The sequence below is a fragment of the Tamandua tetradactyla genome, chromosome 21 (assembly GCF_023851605.1).
Source record: "Tamandua tetradactyla isolate mTamTet1 chromosome 21, mTamTet1.pri, whole genome shotgun sequence".
Classification (NCBI taxonomy): Eukaryota; Metazoa; Chordata; class Mammalia; order Pilosa; family Myrmecophagidae; genus Tamandua; species Tamandua tetradactyla.
This window is the reverse complement of record NC_135347.1, coordinates 13152307-13164081: the sequence shown is the minus strand read 5'-3', so window position 1 is coordinate 13164081 and position 11775 is coordinate 13152307. Positions and strand designations below refer to the sequence as shown.

At 40.5% G+C, this 11775-nt stretch overlaps 1 pseudogene; it reads right to left on the bottom strand.

Moving 5' to 3' along the window:
• Positions 1 to 234: 234 nt before the first annotated feature.
• Positions 235 to 10933, bottom strand: LOC143665153 (protein DBF4 homolog A-like; annotated as a pseudogene).
• Positions 10934 to 11775: the final 842 nt, after the last annotated feature.

The following is an 11775-nucleotide window of genomic DNA, read 5'->3' as shown; positions in this document are numbered from 1 at the left end:
AATGAGCACCACTATTTAAATAAATTTTGGAGAATTTATTCTACAACAAAATTTAAAGAATCATAAAATGGATTTTTTTGGTAGAAAAATGCAAACAAAAACTTTATTATTCACATTTACATTTAGTTCTGTAAACAAAGTTGGCAAAAAAAATCTAAGAATTTCTATACATATTTATAAAAATTTCAAGAATATGATCCTTATCATTTCTGAAAAGTATAAATTGTTTAAAGACTAAAAGCCAGTAAATTTAGAAGTGGAAAGGGAAGAGAAAAATATTGACAACAGAACATTTAAACTTTCTTCTCTCCAAATATCTATAAAATCACACATGCCACTATTTTCAGTCTAGGTTGTTGTGATAGTTAGGTCCTGGTGTCAACTTGGCCAGGTGATGGTGCCCAGTTGTCTGGTCAGGCACGCAGTGGCCTGTTACTGCAAGGATATTTCATGGCTGGCTGATAAACCAGAAGGCTGGTGCATTAAACTATCAGTGAGTTGATTACAGCTGTGGCTGATTATATTCATGATCAACTAAGGGCACGTCTCCTGCAAACAAGATAATCCAATCAGCTGGATTTGTTCCAATAGGTTGAAGATTAAGGGAGAAGAAGGAATTTTCACTTCTTCTTCAGCTAGCCAGCCTCTCCTATGGAGTTTATGGAGACCCTTTATTGGAGTTGCCAGCCTCACAGGGTACCCTATGGATTTTGGAATCCTACAATCCCATGGCTGTGTGAGACATTTTTATAAATCTTATATTTACAGATATCTCTTGTTGGTTCTGTTCCTCCAGAGAACCCTGATTAATACAGCTTGGTACCGGGAGTAGCTCTTGAGAAACAGAATCTTTAAAATGGCCTTCTATAATTAGTTTTCTACTCTGATGAGACTCAAAGGCACTAATGACTCTGTTTCCAACAGTCAAGATGGTACTGAGAGTCTATGGCATGAGTTGGCAATACAGATATTCAAAATATCACGTTTTGACTCTAGTTGTACACTTATATGAGGCAAGGCCTTGGGTGAGGTTGTTTTTGACACCGTAATGGAGTTTTGTGAAGTCAAGGGGTAAAATGATGTTGGCTGGTTGTTCTTAGATATGCTGGATACAGTTTGAGACAAAGGGATGAACTGATGGCCTCAGTTTGCAACTTAAATGAAAGATGTAAGAGTTTCTATGTGTGCTCTGAAAGAAAATCTAATTTCCTGTGATTGCAGATTTGAGATCTCTGAAAACCAAATGCAGAGTCTTATTGTGTGAGTAGCAGATTTACAAGGTGTGGTAGTTAGATCCAGGTGTCAACTTGGCCAGATGAAGGTGCCTAGTTCTATTGCTGTGGACACAAGTCAATGGTATGTGAACCTCATCTGTTGCTGATTACATCTGCAGTTGGCCAGGAGGCGTACCTAAGGTAATGAAGGATGTTTGATTTAATTGGCTGGTGCTTAAATGAGAGAGCTCAACGTAGCACAGCCAAAGCAGCTCAGCATACCTCATCTCAGCACTCACAGCTCAGCCCAGGCCTTTGGAGATGCAGAAGGGAATCACCCTGGGGAAGTTGTTGGCATCCAGAAGCCTGGAAAGAAGGCCAGCAGAGATTGCCCTGTGCCTTCCCGTGTTAAGAAAGAACCTCAGTTGGAAGTTAGCTGCCTTTCCTCTGAAGAACTATACATTTTTAACTAAATAAATCCCCTTTTATTAAAAGCCAATCCATCTCTGGCATGTTGCAATCCAGAAGCTAGCAAACTAGAACACAAGATAAGCTAAATTCTCAACCTCTCAGGGTGTCTGCTGTTAAAAGATCATTAATTGGAAAAGAATGGGCTCCTGAAACTTGGGATGGGGACTTATGGCTTGATAAAGATGGCAGGAGGGACATGGAAATCCTAGAATCTGCTAAGCCTTTGTTAAATAGACCTGTAAAGGTCTGTCCTGAGGAAACAGCTCCCCCCCAACACCTCCAGCCTGTCCTGAAGAAACAGCCAACCAACATCCACTCTGCCCTGAGGAGACAGCTACCCAACCTCCAGCCTGCCTTAAGGAAATAATTTCCCGGACTCCAGTCCTTCCTGAGGAGTCAGTCATCCACCCTCCACCTAAAGAGATTAACCATTTAGTGCCTACTAAACCTGTAACCACCTTCCCTGGACAAACAGCCCTCGCTCCTCTGTCTGGAGTGATTAATCCTGTTTCGCCAGATGAAACTGCAATGGAATGCCCTGAGGTAATTGGCTTGAAAAACACTTCCAGTTCTTTTCATGGCCTAGCCCCACCACCCCTTTTCTTCAAGACCTATAACTAGACTAAAGTCTCAATAGGCCCTTAAAGGTGAAGTACAAAGCATGACCCATGTGGAGGTACACTATACTCCAAAAAAGCTAAATGAGTTTTCCCATATATAGACAGAAATCAGGTGAATATATGTGGAAATAGATATTAAGGGTGTCAGATAATGGTGGAAAAGTATAAAGTTCACCAAGCTGCATTTTTTGATATGGGCCCACTAAGCAGAGATTCTGCATTCAATGTTGTAGCTGTAGGGATTAGAAGGGGCATTAACAGCTTGTGGCTGAAATATGGATCAAAAGGTGACCAACCTTACCTGAGGTCAAAATACCAGAACTGCTCTGGCATAATGTAGATAAGGGGATCCAAAGGCTTAGAGAGATTGGAATGTTAGATTAGATTTATCATGGAAAGCCTGTTCATACACCTCAGGAATGTCCAGAGGACACACCTTTTACCAAAACTTTGGGGATTAAATTTGTGTGACTATTTCCATTGTCCCTTAAGGACTGTAGCCTCCCTTCTCTGTAGGTCAGATATTACTGTGCAAATTTCTGTCACTGAGCTGGAATCCTTAAACACAATGGGGATGGTTGGATTCCAAGTTCATAAATGCCATGTGGAGACAGTTAATCACCACAGACAAGGTGAATGTGGCTACCATAATGGACAGCAGATTCAAAGCAGCAGTCAAAATAACCTGACTCAAAGAGACTTATGATGTTGGCTAGTAGATCATTTTACCTAGAAGTAAAATGCATGGGCAGTCTTCTAATTTCTGGTTTCAACTGTATAAGCAGAAGAATTCTAGAATAAGTGAACAAACATCTAACTTGAATTATAAAAATAGAGAATCACAGCACCTTAATCAGTTCCCAGACTTGAGACAGTTTAAAGACCCAGAGCCCCTCAAATGAGGGGAAAGCTGGGTACCCTTGGGGAAGGATCCTATTAAAGTGCCCAAAATTTATACTATTAAACTTCCTCCTAGCCTTCCCTAAGGAGAAGGTCTTTTACCAGGATGACTGTGCTTTGGGGAAAAGGAAATGATCAGATATTGGGGGGATTACTAGACACTGGCTCATAAGGGACATTAATTCCAAGAGACCCAAAGCATCACTCTGGTCCACCAGGCAGAGTAGGAGCTAATGGAGAGCAGGTGATCAATGGAGTGTTAGCTTAGTTGCATCTCATAGGTCCAGTGGGTCCCAGGACCTATTCTGTGGTTATTTCCCCAATTCCAGAATGTCTAATTGGAATCAACATACTCAGCAACAGGCAGGATCCCCACCTTAGTTTCCTGATTTGTGGGTTGGGGCCTATGATGGTAGGAAAGGCCAAGTGGAAGATACGAGAACTGTTCCTACCTAGTAAGATAGTAAATCAGAAGCAATATTGGATTTCTGAAGGGATTGCAGAGATTAGTGCCACTCTTAGGGATGTGAAGGACACAGGAATGATTATTCCCATCTCATCCCCATTCAACTCTCCTATTTTACCTGTGCATAAAACAGATTGGTCTTGGAGGATGACAGTGGATGATCATAAACTCAACCAGGTGGTGACTTCAATTGCAGCTGCTGTTCCAGATGTGGTATCATTGCTTGAGCAAATCAGCACATCCCCTGGTACCTGATATGCAGCTATTGGTTTGGCAAATGCTTCTTTCTCAATAGCTGTCAATAAGGACCAACAGAGACAGTTTGCATTCAGCTGGCAAGGCCAGCAGTATACCTTCATGTCCTACGTCAGGGGTATATCATTTCTCCAGCCCTATGACATAATCCTGTCTGCAGGGGACTTGATCATTTCCCCCTCTCATAAGACACCACACTGGTCTCTTATATTGATGCTATCATGTTGATTGGACCTAGTGAGCAAGAAGTAGCAACTACTCTAGACTTATTGGTAAAGGATTTGTGTGTTGGAGATAAATCCAACAAAATACAGGGGCTCTCCACCTCACTGAAATTTCTAGGTGTCCAGTGGCATAAGACATGTTGAAATAGCCCTTTTAAGGTGAAGGATGAGCTGTTTCATCTGGTCCCTCATATGACCAAAAAAGAGGTACAATTCCTAGTTGACCTCTTTGGATTTTGGAGACAACATATTCCTCATCTGAGTGTGCTACTCAGGACCATTTACCAAGTGACTAGAAAGCTGTTTGTTTTGAGTGGTGACCAGAACAACAGAAGGCTCTGCAAGAGGTCCAGGCTGCAGTGCAAGCTGCTGTGCCATTTGGGCATATAATCCAGCAGATCCAGTGGTGCTAGAAGTGTCAGTGGCAAATATGATGTCTGGAGCCAATTGTCAGTCCCCTATAAAAGAATAAGAATGCAGTCCCTTAGGATTTTGGAGTAAAGCCTTATCACTCAACTGCAGATAACTATTCCCCTTTGAGAAACAGCTTTTAGCCTACTACTGGGCCTTAGTAGGAACTGAATGCTTAACCATGGGCCACCAAGTTACCATGAGACCTGAGTTGCCTATCATGAGCTTGGTGTTGTCTGACCCACCAAGCCATAAAGTTGGGTGTGCACAGCAGCACTCCATCATAAAATGGAAATGGTATATTCAAAATAGGGCACGAACAGTTCCTGAAGGCACTGTAAGTTACATGAGGAAGTAGCCCAAATGCCCATGGCCTGTACTCCTGCCACATTACCTTCTCTTTCCCAGCACAGAGCTATAGCCTTTGAGGAGTTTCTTACAGTCAGTTGACTGAGGAAGAGAAAGTTGAGCCTGGTTTACATATGGCTCTGCATGATATGCAGGTACCACCTAAAATTGGACAGCTGCAGCATAACAGCCCATTTCTGGGATGTCCTTGAAGGACAGTGGTGAGAAGAAATCCTCTCAATGGGTGGAACTTTGAGCATTTCACTTGGTTGTTCATTTTGCTTGGAAGATGTTTTGGTTTGCTAAAGCTGCTGGAATGTACTATACCAGAAATGGAATGAATTTTATAAAGGGAATTTATTACATTATATATTTATAATTCTAAGGCCATAAGCATGTCCAAATGAAGGCATCCAGAAAAAGATATCTTGGTTCAAGGGAGGCTGATCTGGGAAGGCATGTGGCTGAGATTAGTGCCACTTTTAAGGATGTGGAGGATGAAGGAATGATGATTCCCACCACATCCCCATTCAACTCTCCTATTTGGCTTGTGCAGAAAATAGATGGGTCTTGGAGGATGACAATGGAGTATAATAAACTGGTCCTTCTAGGTTTGTTGCTTCCAGCTTCTCATGCCAGTGGTTTCCTCTCTAAGCACTTGTGGGCCTTCACTTAGTTCCTCTGGAACACAACTCTGGGTTCTGGCTTTCTTAGCATCTCATGGGAAGGCACGTGGTGACATCTGTTGGGCTCTGCCCATGTCTAGGCATCTGCTCTCTCTGTCAGCACACCAGGCATCAAACATCTTCAGCTTTGAAGCAGCTATTCTCCAAGCATCTGCATCTGACATTTCTTCAAAATGTTTCCCCTTTTAAAAGACTAATTAATACTCATTTTGAATGGATTGAGTCACAATTTTATCTAACCAAAAGGCCACACCCATAACTGTCAGACTACATCTCTGTGGAGATAATCTAATCAAATGGTTTCCACCCTACAATATTGAATCAGGATTAAAGGACATGGCTTTTCTGATACCCAACACTTTCAAATTAGCACAGAAGGATAACTGGCCAGAGGTACATTTGTATGCTGACTCATGGGTTATTGATAACTGTTTGGCTGTATAGTCAGTGACTTGGAAGGAGCATGATTAGAAAATTGGTGACAAAGAGGTTTTGGGATAGATCTTTCTGAGTGGGTAAAAAACATGAAGATATTTATGTTCTATGTGAATGCTCACCAGAGGGAGGCTTAAACAGAGGAAGATTTCAATAATCAAGTGGGTAAGATGACCTGTTCTGTGGATAAAAGTCATCCTCTTTCTCCCACCACTCCTGCCCAATGGGCTCATGAACAAAGTGGCATGGTGTCAGGGATGGAGGTTATGCATGGGTTCAGCAAGATGGACTTCCACTCACTATGGCTGACCTTGCTATGGCCACAGCTGAGTGCCCAATCTACAAGCAACAGAGATCCACACTCAGGACCCAATATGGCACCATTCAACAAGGTGATCAGTCTGCTACCTGGTGGCAGGTTGATTATACTGGACCACTTCCATCATGGAAGGGGCAGCGATTTGTTTTAAATGGAGTAGATACATACTCTGGATATGGATTTGCCTTCCCTGTACACAGTGCTTCTGCCAAAACTATTATCTGTGGATCCACCATCACAGTATTCCACACAGCATTGCTTCTGATAAACGAACCCACTTCACAGCAAATGAAGTGTGGGAATGGCATATGTTTATGGGAATTTCTGGTCTCATCATGTCCCTATCATCCAGTGGCATTTGGGTTGATGGAAGTGTGGAATGTCCTTTTGAAGACCCAATTATAGTGCCAACTAGATGGCAATACCTTGCAGGGCTGAGGTGATGTTCTCTAGGAGGCTGTGTATGCTCTAAATCAGTTTCCACTCTATGGTGCTATTTCTCTCATAGCCAGGATTCACGGGTCCAGGAATCAAGGGGTGGGAATGGGAGTGGCACTACTCACTATCACCCTTAGTGGTCCACTAGAAAAATATTTGCTTCTTGACCCTGAAACCTTAAGCTCTGCTCATCTATAGGTCTTTATTCCAAAAGGAGGAGTGCTCCTACCAGGAGACACAACATTTCATTGAACTGGAAGTTAAGACTGCTGCCTGGTTAATTTGGGCTTTTCATGGCTCTGAATCCTTACTATTAAGGGTGTGGGGAGGAAATGGTTAAAGCATTTGTAAGCTTGCCCTGTGTTTGCATGTCCTCAAGCAGTGGAAAACCACTGCACTTGTCTGCCTATTCATTTTTTTTTTATTAATTAAAAAAAAATTAACAACAAACAAAACATTAAGATATCATTCCATTCTACATATACAAGCAGTAATTCTTAATATCATCACATAGTTGCATATTCATCATTTCTTAGAACATTTGCATCAATTCAGAAAAAGAAATAAAAAGACAACAGAAAAAGAAATAAAACGGTAACAGAGAAAAAAAAAGATTATACATACCATACCCCTTACCCCTCACTTTCATTCATCACTAGCATTTCAAACTAAATTTATTTTAACATTTGTTCCACCTATTATTTATTTTTATTCCATATGTTCTATTCCTTTGTTGACAAGGTAGATAAAAGGAGCATCAGACACAAGGTTTTCACAATCACACAGTCACATTGTGAAAGCTATATCATTATACAGTTATCATCAAGAAACATGGCTACTGGAACACAGCTCTACATTTTCAGGCAGTTCCCTCCAGCCTCTCCGTTACATCTTGGATAACAAGGTGATATTTACTTAATGCATAAGAATAACCTCCAGGATAACCTCTCAATTCTGTTTGGAATCTCTCAGCCATTGACACTTAGTCTCATTTCACTATTCCCCCTTTGGTCAAGAAGGTTCTCTCAATCCCTTGATGTTAACTCTTAGCTCATTCTAGGGTTTTCCTCAGTCCCTTGATGCTTAGTCTCAGCTCATTCTGGGATCTCTGTCCCACGTTGCCAGGAAGGTCCACACCCCTGGGAGTCATGTCCCACGCAGAGAGGGAGAGGGTGGTGAGACTGCTCAGTCGTGTTGGCTGGAGAGAGAGGCCATATCTGAGCAACAAAAGATGTCTGCCTATTCATTTGTTGAGCTGAAAGCAGTTTAAGATGTTTGTCTGCTTTGTTGTGTCACTTGCAAATCTGTCTGCTTTGTTTATTTGCTTATCTGGAACATAGCCTCCTACTCACAGGGGAAATACTACTCCTACTACTCACTACTACTCACTCATAGCCCTCCTACTCAAAGCAGGGGAAATTCCTGCTTTGTTCTTAAAATTAAAGATACCTCCTCAAGTCAAACAGGAATCTCCCCTGGGGTTCAATGGTTAGCTTAACTCCACATAGCCTCTTTACCCAATAAATAGCTAGCAGAAAATAAACTTGAGTCTGTGGATCTCTCTTGGGACAGAGACGTCCTTGCTTTTTGACTTTGTGTCAAAGATTTTTCTTCTCACGCCTATTCTTTGCAGGACAAAGAATTACTGACATAGGTGGTGTCACCCACAAAGGGGAAATAGGACTGCAACTACACAATGGAAATAAAGAAGAGTTTTCCTGGACTACAGGAGATCCCCTAGGGGGTCTCCTAGTACTACCATGCCCTGTGATTAAAGTCAATGGAAAACTGCAACAACCCAATCCAGGCAGGACTACCAATGGCCCAGAAACTTCAGGAATGAAGGTTTGGGTCACCCCACCAGGCAAAGAACCACGGCCAGTTGAAGTATCTGCTGAGGGTAAAGGGAACATGAAACGGGTAGTAGAAGAAGGTAGTAGTGATAATATGAACTACAACCATTTGATCAGTTACAGAAACAAGGACTGTGAGGGGATGAAAATTTCCTCCTTGTTTTGTTATGATTATGTTTGTACATTAGCAAATATCTTGTTTTCTTCTTATCATATATGTTATATTTTTCATGTTACAGTATTTAAGTTATAGGATATCAAGTTTAAGAGTGACTGTTATTTAAGAACTTGCACCATATTCTGGAGAGATTTAGTGCATTTCCAATCGTACACAGGAAAGTTACACATTGTTTGGCAAAACATATGTCTCTTATTGCATTCTATTCAGAAATTAAGCATGTTTCAAGATTACATGTATAGTTGTCAAGTTGATAAGGACTGGACTGTGATAGTTGGGTCCTGTTGTTAACTTGGTCAGGTGATGGTGCCCAGTCATCTGGACAAGCAAGCACTGGCCTAACCATTGCTGCAAGGATATTTCTTGGCTGGTTGTTAAACCAGAGGCTGGTTTATTAAGTGATCAGTCAGCTGATTGCAGCTGTGGCTAATTACATCCATGATCAACTAAAGGCGTTCCTCCACAAATGGTATAATTCGATCATTTGGGTTTGAGCCAATCAGTTGAACTTTTACAGGAGAAGAGCAAAATTATCACTTCTTCTTGAGCCAGTGAGCCTCTCCTATGGAGTTCGTCGAGAGCCTTCATTGGAGTTTCTAGCCTTGCAATTTGCCCTATGGATTTGGGACTCTTGCATTCCCACAGTTGCATGAGACAATTTTATAAATCTTATGTTTACAAATACATTCTGTTATGTTTCTCTAGAGAACCCTGTCTAATAAACCTCTGAAGCCCCCAAATTCTGATTTTTCTTCACTAGTTTCAAGTAAGTCCAGTAAAGCTTGTACTGGTGAACGACAAATTCTGTTTTCTTCTTGTGTAGTAAGAAACTCAGTTCTTTTCTTGTCTGATTCCACATTTGGTTCCAGATTTTCTTTTTTATTTCTTCCTAATAATATTTTTACTTTCTGATGGATTTTACCAGAAGCTGAACTATCCATACGCTTGGTGTTACAATCATTTGGCTCCATGAGAGCACTATAGGATGGTGTGTTTGCCTGAATTGTTAAGGTGCTCTTGTGAACTGTTTACTACTATCAGACCAGAATCATGAACAAATGTTGAATTAAGGTTCTTTTCCTTTAGATCCTTTTCTACAAAAAAACCACAGTAAAAAAAATAAAAACTTTGTTTCAGTTGAGCTGCAGAATTCTTATTGAAATTAGAAAATTGTATAGATGTCCATAGCCCACACAGACATCTGCCCTTAGTCCTTCTAAGTCGCTTTTGTTTATAATGCATTTATGTTCAGAAACATCAAGAATGCATCCTTGTTTGTGTTTATGAGATGGCAGCTGCATACAGTTCTGTTTTATGTCATTTTCATCTGGATTTAACACAGAATATTTGTTAGTCTTTTTCTTATCAAGTCCTCTCAGTTCACTTGAAGGGCAGGGGATGGGTTCTGAAATAAACATAAATTTATGTTCTGATTCCTGGGTTGATTTACACAGGAAATTTTGCTTGATCATCTGCACAACTTTATTTTCTCTGAGTCCTTCTGAGAAGTATATTGCAGTTCCAGGTGTTCTCTTGGTTTAGTCTTCTTTGCAGTAACAGGAGAAAGGAATACAACAGTGTATTTTATTCTTTTCTTTTTAGGTGTGTCCCTTCCATATAGATACAATATCATCAATTTGTTACTGGTTACTCTGTACAAAGTTTCTGTGTTGTTCACTTAGAAGATGCGTTTCTGGACCTTCATATTTCTGTAAGCAACATTCAATTTGCAATATTCTTTTTTTTTCCTTCCCTTTCGAATGGAATTGAATTGGGGTCCCACTATATTTATCACCATCAGTTTGGATTCTTAGTTTAGCCTGAGTTTGCTTTTGTATGGTAGATGGTTTATTCACATCAAATGGACTACAGGGCTTCCAAATAGAATGATTTATAGAAGGCATGTTGTCCACTGAAGATAAAGTGGCTTATAAAGTTGACTCATATCTTCCACCTTTACAAAAGGCTTTTTCAGTTTACCCGTTTTTGTTTTCTGTGTACTAGAAAAACTAATGTTTTTCTGTGCTTCTTTTTCCCATATCTCTCACAAAAGTGCTTGATTTCCTGAGTAAAAACAGTCCTTTTTCTTTTGTTCAATGTAGTATTTAATGTCATCAATTTAAAGAATCTTTACGCCCCATGATAAAGGCATTCGATAATGCACTATTTGGAATAAAATCATGGTCCTTGATAGCTTTTCCAACTAATAATTTTTCTGTGCTTAAACACACTGAGTCTGGAGACTTAAATGAACTTTCATAATAGCTGGGATTAGGTGAAGTGGTTTCTGCAGTATACACAGATTCTGGGCTCGGTACAGAAGGAATTCTACCCAGGGATTGTGTAAATTTAGCTTCCTATTTATTTGAAATAAGAGAACTGATATCTTTACTGAAAAATTCTTCAACTTGTCTTCCAAGATCTTTAAAGTCTTTTTGCAGTTTTTCAGATATTGAGACAGAAGGTTAACTCCAAGTAAAATACTTTTCTCCAAAGTGGCTTATATTTGGATTTTTCTGGTTTGTTATCAGATTTTAGAGATTTCAAGGATGGTCTGTTTTTGTTTTTGGTCGTGGATTGCACCTTGGAAATGTCCTTTGCTATGACTCCTCATGAGTGCAGAGTTTATGGTAGCAGTGGCTCCTACGTATTGGGTCTGGAGAAGGTGTTGAGCCAGTGAGGGGGGCTGGAGGGGCACCAAGGCACAGCTCCTGGGGGGTCTGCCAACAAGCCAGCCCCATAAGACCGATTTTATCTTAATTTCTGCGAAGAAAGCTGTATATTTCGGCCTTTTTAAGCAGGGTGGACAAATATAATCAAATCTTTGTTGACTTTAACTTGGGTGACACAGGATAATCATTTTGAACATCTAGAAGGCAGAGAAATGATATATTAGAAAAAGCATAGGAACAAAATGCCTCTCAGTTATAACTAACTCTGATCTCAGACAAATCTCT